Source organism: Coenobita brevimanus, chromosome 68, assembly GCF_032717465.1.
Source record: "Coenobita brevimanus isolate Jiangsu-jjx chromosome 68, ASM3271746v2, whole genome shotgun sequence".
NCBI classification, from domain to species: domain Eukaryota; kingdom Metazoa; phylum Arthropoda; class Malacostraca; order Decapoda; family Coenobitidae; genus Coenobita; species Coenobita brevimanus.
The window spans coordinates 45,297,377-45,307,376 of NC_137021.1; the positions used below are offsets into that span (position 1 = coordinate 45,297,377).

The 10,000-nt window shown below is 42.5% G+C and overlaps 1 pseudogene; it reads right to left on the reverse strand.

Moving 5' to 3' along the window:
- Positions 1 to 5,713: 5,713 nt before the first annotated feature.
- On the reverse strand, positions 5,714 to 5,833 carry LOC145405904 (5S ribosomal RNA; annotated as a pseudogene).
- Between the last annotated feature and the right edge of the window lie 4,167 nt (positions 5,834 to 10,000).

A 10,000-nucleotide genomic window follows, 5' to 3' on the forward strand; every position in this document is an offset into this window, starting at 1 on the left:
TTGTTGTTGCTGTTATTTTGTGTAAATTTTGGTAAAGCGATTAATATCATTTGCATTATTATTATTATTATTATTATTAATATTATTACTGTCATTGTTGTTGTTGTGGTGGTGGTGATGGTGATGGTGGTGGTGGTGGTGGTGGTGGTAGTTGTGGTGTGGTGGTGGTGGAGGTGTTAATGTTGGTGTTGTTCTTGTTTTTGCTGTTATTTTTTTTCCTAATAGGTATGATAATTATTATTATTATTAAAACTTCCCTCATCCCAGTGGCAAGTGTTCTTGTTTTTTGTTTTTTTATGTGTCCGACTCTGGGCATAGGCTTCACAGCCTGCTTTCAAGGCCCAGTAGTCTTCCTACCTACCGTACACCTCTACATGTCACCACTTCGGCGCTAACACCCACCGTCAATACTGAATACATGCCAGGGCTGTCTCATACAGGACTGGTGTATTGGTATTAGCGGGAGTATTTTTACGACATGTCGGCGGGTCTTCTGGTAGATCAGTAAAGTCTGATATTATGAAATTCAAATCCTTAAACTGTTCCCTGCCCCAGCGGGATTTGAACCCGGGTCCGGTAGGACTGCAGGCCACCTCTCTACCGATTGTCAATATTACTATTCTTTCCTCTTAAAAAGTAAATGGCCATTACTGGGAGGCTGTTTGGCCTACAGCCTTCACACTTTGTCAGGTTAATGGCCCAGCTGGCGGCTCCTTCTGTTCACTATGATGGCAGGCCGTCAACCGGATCACTGGGTATTATTCAAAATGAAAAAAAAAAAAAAAATCAGATTCCAGGACGCTGTCTCAGAAACCACTAAAGTTTGCAATCCGAAATTTTACTGCAATACAGCCTTCAGGCGGCCGCATTGCAGAAAGGAGTAGGGTTCCAGTCGGTTGATTATCCTCTGTGATCACCTTGGGTCAAAAATCGGGACTTCTCAGGGTTTTCCGGATGTCACCTAATATTCCATGAAGGATTACAGCTGGAGCCGCCAAACTTGGTGAACTTAGAGACTGTGATGACAATCAGTGACCTTGACATCAAGGCCCTTTATAGCTCGGCCTCTAGTAGGCCTGGATATGGCAAGTTTTTCTTGATCAAAATTGTCCTTAGACAATTTTACGATGTTTTAGTTATTACAGTAAAATTATTAATAATAAATAATAATAACAACAACGTATAATAATAATAATAATAATAATAATAATAATAGTAAATAATAATAATAATGATAATAATAATAATAATAATAATAATAATAACTGTTTTTCATTTTGGCTATTTATGTTGTCTTATGTTAATGTTACTATTGTCGCTTTGTTTAGTCTTTATCTCATCTATGACTATTTTCCACACCACTAGTAAAAAAAACAATTCATTAGTACACACACACACACACATGAATTTAATTGCCACTGCAACACCAACTTTTATGCAGCTTAATACAGATGCTGTCTGGGAAGTTGCAACCCACGGAACAAAGGTCTCTCTCTCTCTCTCTCTCTCTCTCTCTCTCTCTCTCTCTCTCTGGCAATTAGCATAAGAGGTAATTGAGGTCATAAAGGCTAATAAAACCCATGCAGTTGTTATGGTAATGAGAGAGAGAGAGAGAGAGAGAGAAGGGGAGGAATGGATAGATTTGCTGTAAAATACAAAGCAGAGTCAACAGTAACAGATCCGTTGTTCCTGATTATTTTAGGACAGGTATTAATTAAGGTATGTCCAAGGTAGTTCGGAAATAGCGCTACACTAGAAACACACCTGGCGGGATCTTTTGTGTTGCAGGCACGGCTCAGGCTGCTGGTGTGGGCGTGGGTGTGGCAGTGGTGGTAGGAAGTTAATAGAAGATACCGCTGACGGAGCCGTCCCCACAACACACGAGATCTCAGCAGGTAGAGTACAAGTGTAGGGTTATATATGACTTACCTTTGTATTGTGTGAGTATAAGACAAGGATAGCACGAGCAAGGGTATCCCCCCACCTCACCTGCCCATCAGTCTGTGTGTATTGTGTCAGTGTAAGACAAGGATAGCAAGATCAAGAGTATTCCCTCCACCTCACCTGCCCACCAGTCCGTGCCAGCAAATCCGACTGGCAAAAGTGCGAAGAATCAGGCAGCAGACGAGATAACACTGCCATGTACACACACACACACACACACACACACACACACACACACACTGCCATGTACTGTACAGTCAACAAGAGTTCCACCTGGACCACCTAGTCGCGGGATATGGCTAACGTGGCAACAGCGCGTGTGAGTGTGAGTATGTACATGCCCGAGAATTTATCGAATCATCAAGTTTCATCCTCTTTGCCGTATTATATTATTATGTGGTCATTGTATTATGCTGTGATACTGGCTAATAAATACTGTGTGATTGGGATAATGAGCTGTTCACTATGCTGTTTATAAAGTCTGATTTATATAAAATAATTCTTTTGTAACGTGAACCACGATACAGGTTGAGTTGTGGTTCAGAAACAGTGAGCAAGTTCACCTATAAATGGCGCGATGTTTCTGAACCACAACTCAACCTGTATCGTGGTTCACGCTACAAGATAAGTGAAGAATTATTTTATATAAATCAGACTTTATAAGTAGCATAGTGCACAGCTCATTATATCAATCACACAGTATTTATTAGCCAATATCACAGCATAATACAATGACCACATAAAATTATAATGCGGCAAAGAGGATGAAGCTTGATGATTCGATAAATTCTCGGGCATGTACACACTCACACACTCACACGCGCTGTTGCCACGTTAGCCATATCCCGCGACTAGGTGGTCCAGGTGGAACTCTTGTTGACTGTACAGAGCCAGACACAAGCACCTTGCCAAAGTGTAGCGAAGACATAACGGAAAAAGTGAACCCTCTGAACCCCATCCTAGTAGAGATGGGGAAAGTGAACCCTCTGAACCCCACACTAGTAGAGATGGTTGTTGGTGTGACTGTACAGTTTATAGGAAAGGATGCATGTCAGGCATATTGTGTACTGGGTTAGCCTGTGTGTGTGTGTGTGTGTGTGAGAGAGAGAGAGAGAGAGAGAGAGAGAGAGAGAGGAGAGAGAGAATTACACCCTTAATTTGATGGGTGGGTTTAATAGGAGGGGGGGGGGAAGGGATTCCGATAGTTGGCAATTATTGGAGGAGGAGGGGAGGGGAAGGGAAGGGAAAGGGAAGGAGGGGAGGGGAAGGAGGAGAGAGATGTGGAAGACGTAGGAAGGTGGAAGAGAGAGTAAAGGAAGGCAGTGAAGACGAGAAGAGAGGGAGAGGAGAGGAGGGGAAGAAGTGGAGGAAAGAAGAGGGGGGAGGGATAGAAGGAGAGAGAGAGAGGGGAAGAGGAGGGGAGTGTAGAGGAGAGAGGAATAGTGAGGAGAAAAGGGAGGAGAGAAGAATAACGACGAAAAAGAGGGAGGGGAGAGAGGAAGATGAGACGAGGGGAAGAGAAAGGCGAGAGAGGAGGATAAGGGGTAGAGAGAGGATGAGGAAGGAGGGAGGGATTGGATATTGGGACGGATGAGGGGCCGATAGTTGGCAGTTGTTGGGGAAGGGAGGAGAAAGGAAGAAAAAGAAGGTAAAAGGGGAAAGAAGAGAAAGAGGGATAAGAAATAAGGGAAGGGGAAAAGGAAGGGAGGGGAAAGAGAGGAAATGTGGAGGGGAAAAAAAGAAAGAAAGGGAAAGAAGACGGAAGACAGAGAGAGGGGAAGGGGGAGAATAAGAGTGCGAGATAATGGGGAAATGTGTAAAGGAAATGAATACTTAATATATATTTGAGAGAGAGAGAGAGAGTCATCGTAAAGAAAGGATTAATATTAGGATCAGATTCACAAACAGTCAAGTCCCTCCCGTAGTTCAGGTTTTGATTTCCAGAAGAAACAAGAGCCTTGGCAAGATCCTGCAGTTTTTCTAGGTTCTACTTAAGGAAAAATAAAAATAGATTAAAAAATAGATCGGGATAATTTCGTCTGCAGGAAGAACAGGAATGGAAAGTTTCAGCATAGGCGACCTGTCCAGTATTTCACGTGTATAGTCTTTTCACCTAAACTTGGCCCAGATTTTCGTCCTCCTGCAGCATATTTCACGTAGCTCAGTGGCGCCTGGCGGTGGCAAGGGTAGGCTATAAAACTGTATGAGGTAAGGATGATACGGAGAATTATTTCGACACAGCTGGAGGTCTTTACTCGGTATAAAATTGTTAGAAGGCAACATGAAAATGCATAAAACAATTGAACAAGTTAATGTATTAGGCGGTATATTTGCTAGTTATACATTCAACACTTCTACCAAACTCAAGTTCCTAGGAAAGTATATAGACAGATAGACAGACATAGATAGATAGGCAGATAGGTAGATGAAATTGTTTTATAACCTCATCTGCCTTCCATGCACAGCCGTATGTCATAGTTTACGTTTCTGCAGCTGAAACATGATAATTCTCTTTCATAAATCCATCTCTCTCCACCACTTTTGCCAGTGCGGTGTCTCCTCCCCCCCTCCTCTTTCATCCGTCCACGTTCTTTCTTTCAGTTTCCCCCTGAATTCACCGCTTTCAAAAACTCATAATATTGGATATAAAAGTTTGGTATTCAGAAGTTACACGGTGCTGCGGTAGTCATACGTCCGCCAGCAACAACCTCCCTCCCTGCCCGTCTCCCTCCCTCCCGTGTTGTCCCTTTTTTTTTTTTCCTCTCTGCTGCAGCTTCACTGAATTTTGTCCAAAACCTCGTAATGCAGAGCTGACGCCGCCATTCTGCATTCCTCCCTTTTTCTCTGTGTTGGTTTATGTACGTGCGTCGCATTTCAGGGTTTTCCCTCGCGTGTCTGAGATGTTTAGGGTGATGTGTTTCCCGCCCCTGCCACCAGCTGGCGTCCGTGCTGCCTCTGAGCCTCATGCACCAAGGCAGGGTATGCTTTTTTTTTTTTTTCTTTTTCTTTTTTCTTTCTTTTTTCTTTAAGGAAGAGGGAACTAAAGGCTAGATGCCTTCCCAAGATAAAAAGTAAATGAAGATGTGTTCTTTCCGAGATGTTTGGACACATTCCGATTAAACTGGAGGTCTTAAGCAAAAGGGAATACAGAGAGGAAGACAATTCCAGAGTTGATTTGTTGCAAACATGAAGGACTGGAAGTATCGGTTAACTCTTGCATGGGAGTTGGACAGAAAAGGTGTGAGTGATGTAGCGAGAGAAGAGAAATAAGTATGCAATAGGGAGAACAGAGAGAGGTTGAAGGGAGCCATTAAGAGGAGGGGTTAGTGAGACAAAAAGCCTCTGACTCCACCCCGTTGAGAAGAGCTGTACGTGGGGAGCCTCTTCATACATGAGAGTTGTACTCTACACAGGGGTATATAACACCCTTGTATAGTGTTAACAACTATGAAGGGGTAAAGAAAGCACGGAGTCGTGCTTAGCACACCTAATCGCCTAGATCAGCGTTTCTTAACCTTTTCCGACCTCAGCACCCCCTGTAATAAGGTCTCAGTCCAGCAGCCCTTTACCTCTGGTTACTGGGACTACAGTCGCTACACTACTGCAGGGTTAAAGTAAAGTGAAGTACTTCCTAACAGTCTATTATGTTCATCCTCATCATTCATTGCCAGACGCCATGTATCCCAAACGGGGTGGCCAAGGGCTTAGAGTTAATTGTTTTACAGGGAGGAGCACTAATCCTCCACGAACCCCACTTGACACGTAGGGATGCCAACAGCATCTGGTGTTCCCAGGTGGTCACCCATCCAAGTACTAACCAGACCCAACGTTGCTTAACTTCACTGATCGGACGGGAAGCGGTGTACTCAACGTGGCATGTATTATGTACCTTCTTAAAAAAAAATCAAGGATGCCAATACTAAGCAAAACCAATAAGACCCCTAACACTTCCACTAACTTTGCTCTAAATCGGATCAAAAGTTTTAAAGCTAAATTTACCCCATGACCTATTGTTCTCAAAATACCATCACCATCCTTGGCTGACCCCCAACCCTTCCACCAAGATGAGTCCAAATAAATCAAAATTGACTTACAGGGCCGAAAATATGGCCTTGCTCATTGACAGTTGGCTTAATACTCAAAATTGAATTCCTTCCTTGCTTGACCCTCAACCCTTCCGCCAAGTTGACCTTCCCCTTGACTTATGACCTATGACAATTTTGGGCCAAATTTGCAATAGCTTGTTCCTCTGGTGGTCCTTAATTATTACCCAAAATCTGGTGTTATTGTGCCAAAGTTTTTTTCGTAATCCTTTTAACAGACAGACTGACAGACATACAGACAGACAGAAGGGCAGACAGACAGAATAACAGACAGAGGCAGAAGGACAGAGAGACGGACAGACACAAGAACAGGCAGACAGACAGACGGGCAGAAGGACAGACTCAGACATAGACAGACAACCATGCAGGTAGACATGACAGACAGAAAACACACACACACACACAGTTCAGCACGTAGCCTCCTCGCGTCGCTCACGCGGGTGTAACGAGACTAAGAAAACTAGACAAAAACAAATTCACTGACATGGACTCGCTCGTATATCCCTTTGTGTTCTTACCTAATTGTTCTTACCTAATTGTATCTTTACAGGAATGAGTCAAGCTCGTATTGTCCCGTGTCTTAGACCATATTTATCGTACATATCCTTAAATTTGTGAATTGTTTTGGCACACACTATTTCATTCGGTAGTGCATTCCACTGATCAATTGCTCTGTTTGGGAAACTGAATTTTCTTACGTCTTTATCACCTCTCTTCTTATGCAGTTTTTTGCAGTGTCCTCTTGCTGATGCTTCTCCATATGTTAAGTAATCATTTATGTCTATTTTCTCCTTTCCTGATATGCACTTATATAGCATTATCATGTCACCTCTTTTCCTTCTCTCCTGTAGTGTTGGTAGATTCAGTTTATTTAGTCTTTCTTCGTAGCTTAGGTCCCTTAAGCTTGGTATCCATCTTGTAGCGGCCCTTTGAACTTTTTCAATCTTGTCTATATGCTTTTTGAGATGAGGACTCCAGACTATTGATGCATATTCCAGGGTTGGTCTAATGAATGATGTTATTATCCTTCTTAGCATGTCTTCATTTATGTATGTGAATGCTATTCTCATATTTGCAAGCAGTGTGTGTGTGTGTGTGTGTGTGTGTGTGTGTGTGTGTGTGTGTGTGTGTGTGTGTGTGTGTGTGTGTGTGTGTGAACCTACTCCTAACAGTCCCTCAGGCCCAGCAGTTCTCATACACGCCATACACCTCCACATGTCACCACTTTGGCGCCAACACCCACCGTCTATATTGAATACATGCCAGGGCTGCCTCATACTGGACAGGTGTAGTGGTATTAGTGGACGGGACTTACGGTAGATCAGTAAAGCCTTTGAACCAGTTGCTCTCAATCTGTATGCCTCGTAAAGCTTCCTTGTGTCCCGTCATAATTACCCTTCTCTTAAAAATTCTCTCTCTTTATTGCCAGACGCCTTAATCCCGTGGGTGGCCACAAACAAATCGCCTCCATGTCGCCCTGTCCCCCGCCATTTCACTGCCCTGCTCCCAGCTCACACTCCCTTCTTTCATATACCTCTCCACTCCATCCCTCGATCTCATCCCCGGCCTCCCCCTCCCTCTCCCCCCCTCCACCTCACTTACTCTCTTTGTCAGTCTCTTACTCTCCATCCTCTCCACATGGCCAAACCACCTCAGTGTGTTCCTCGTAACGCTCCCTATCACATCCACATCCACACCACAACGCACCTTCACTTCCTCATTTGTCAGTCTGTCTCTCCCTGTGACGGGAAATTAATGTCTTGTATATAAATCAGCGTGGATGTAAGTTACTACTGGAGAGAAATAAACCGATGCAACCTTCACTATCATTTCATATATTCCTGTCAAACCAGTGCTACTCACGAAACCGTCGCCAGGACCTGTCTTATTGGGACGTGTAAAACGTTTTGGGATATACTGTATAAAACGTATTGGGGTGTATGTGTGTCAGTGTGTATGCTGCTGCCTTGGCTTCTGTGACTCTTGCACCATTGGCTGCTGCTGTTTTAGTGCTGTTGTAAGAGTTCACCCTGATATTGACCTATTCACTTGGAAGGAATATTGTAGTAAAAAACTTTTGTGTTATACAGAACTGTGTGACGCGGATTGCGATCGTTTTGCTTCAGCTGCTGAAACATCAGTTGGTTATTTGTCTTTGATGGCACCAGAGGAACTGTGGACGTTAAGAATTATTGTTACCTCAAACTTAAAATCAGTGGAGTACCTTCACACATAGTTTGGGTGAAGCTGAAAAGAGAGTAAGCAATTATCTCCAAGTGTACCATCAGCGTGATGTCATTAGCAGCGACATATTTGTGTTAACTAAGCTTTTTGTCATTAACACTAACAGTAAAAAGAACAATAAAAGATCATATCAGAAGTCACTGGATAAGGACTTGGTGTGGGTCTTTCTACAACAGCACCAGACATCAAGATTCTGTGTTCCTCAAAACAGGCACAAGTTTCTCCTTAACTTTCAGTGAAAGTATCGCATATATTTATTTTCTGGGAAGAACATTTTGTGTTATTATTATTGCAGAAACTTTCAGTGAAAATTTTGTTGTACTTGGCGCTGGAAATACGAATTTTGTTAAATGTTTTCATTCATTAACCTGTCTCGGTAAAACTGCCTGAGTTTGTCTTGTGAGAAAAACATTAATAAATCATCCCATGTAAAATAAGCAAATACATAATAGTGCTTGCACTCATAACGATGTTTATTTGATGTCTGGAAATTCCTTGAACAACGGCAGTCAAAATTAATCTAATAAATAATAATAATAATAAGAAGAAGAAGAAGAAGAATTAGAACACTGAAATTGCTGAAGCAGTATCCAAAGAACTCCACATTCCAGATGAAAACACTTTTATCATTGTTGACCTGCTAATAAGGGACTTTTGGTATGACTCAAAAGTTATTGCGAATTTTGACCTGTGACCTTAAGATCAAGGTCAAGGTCATGCCTACACTGCAGATCCTATTCACTCAGGACTCACTACATTTCCACAGAGTTTGGTCAAAATCGGCTAAATACTTTCCGATTTAGCACTTTCAGGCATGAGGCGGCCATTTTGATTTTCCTTAATATCTCGAAAAGTATTTATTGCATCTTAGTATCAATACCCAGGTGCACCAGTATACCCAGGTGCACCAGTATACCCAGGTGCACCAGTATACCCAGGTGCACTAGTATACCCAGGTGCACTAGTATACCCAGGTGCACCAGTATACCCAGGTGCACCAGTATACCCAGGTGCACCAGTATACCCAGGTGCACTAGTATACCCAGGTGCACTAGTATACCCAGGTGCACTAGTATACCCAGGTGCACCAGTATACCCAGGTGCACCAGTATACCCAGGTGCACTAGTATACCCAGGTGCACTAGTATACCCAGGTGCACTAGTACATGTTAACCACTACATACTGCAGCATTTGCAAAACAGTTGATTCAGTAGTTTTTGCTGGGCAGGAGAGCAAAGATTGAAAAAAATAACATAGAGGGCGCTAGTGCGACGCTAGTGCTAGGAAAAAAAAAAAAAAGTTGTGCCAAAAGAAGCCTGAAACCAAGATACATCATTCCTGAAAATTTCAAGTTTGTGTCTGGAATGGTCTGGGAATGCCAGCCTTCTAGATCTTCCCCCTCCCCCATCTATATATATATATATATATATATATATATATATATATATATATATATATATATATATATATATATAATACCAGTAAGAACTTCACATAGTAGTAGTAGTAGTACTAATTATTATTATTATTATTATGCAACTACTACTACTACTGTTATGCTGTCGGAGTTACTTCGTGACTAACATCGTGTCTTAGAGCCTTTGTTAAGACAGCATTCAAGATGGTAGTGGCCAATGGTACGCTAATTTAGAGAGAGAGAGAGAGAGAGAGAGAGAGAGAGAGAGAGAGAGTTACGGTTCTTTCTACG